The sequence below is a fragment of the Sceloporus occidentalis genome, unplaced genomic scaffold (assembly GCF_023333645.1).
Source record: "Sceloporus occidentalis isolate IW3139 unplaced genomic scaffold, rSceOcc1.0.p SCAF_1, whole genome shotgun sequence".
In the NCBI taxonomy this organism is placed as follows: domain Eukaryota; kingdom Metazoa; phylum Chordata; class Lepidosauria; order Squamata; family Phrynosomatidae; genus Sceloporus; species Sceloporus occidentalis.
Window position 1 is genome coordinate 70,328,151 of NW_028316981.1, and position 620 is coordinate 70,328,770.

The 620-nt window shown below is 34.5% G+C and overlaps 1 pseudogene; it reads right to left on the reverse strand.

The window, feature by feature from the left end:
• Window positions 1-208: 208 nt before the first annotated feature.
• LOC149321563 (U6 spliceosomal RNA) lies at window positions 209-308 on the reverse strand (annotated as a pseudogene).
• Window positions 309-620: the final 312 nt, after the last annotated feature.

Below are 620 nucleotides of genomic sequence, written 5' to 3' on the forward strand. Positions count from 1 at the left end.
CTCTGCTTATCCACAGAAACCCATTGGATAACCTTGGGCAAGTCACACTCTTTGAGCCTTAGAGGAAGACCATGGAAACCCTCCTCTGAACAAATCTTATCAAGAAAACCCCATGGTAGGTTCACCTTAGGCTTCAAGGCAGACAACAACAATTGCTTTCAATTGTACTATTTTAACCTGCTTTTTTATTATTTTTAACTATGTGCTTAAAACTATGTGCTTCAAATAATATTGGCATGTCATCCTTGGCAAGGGCCATGCTAACTTTCTCTGTATCATTCCAATTTTAGTACAGTCAGCCCTTCTTATACATGGATTTTTTATACACAAATTCAAGCATCCATGGTTTGAAAATGTTTTAAAAAAGTATAAATTTCAAATATCAAACCTTGATTTTCCATTTTTTATAAGGGACGCCATTTTGCTATGTCATTATATTTAATGGGACTTGAGCATCCACAGATTTTGTTATACGCAGGGGATCTTGGAAACAAACCCAGCGTATAACAAAGGTCCACTTTATATGTGTTACCAAAGCAATTTAATGCCATTTTCATATTAACGTTTTGTATCCTTTAGCTATATTATCTGTTTTAATTTGTAAGCCATCTTAAATCCAA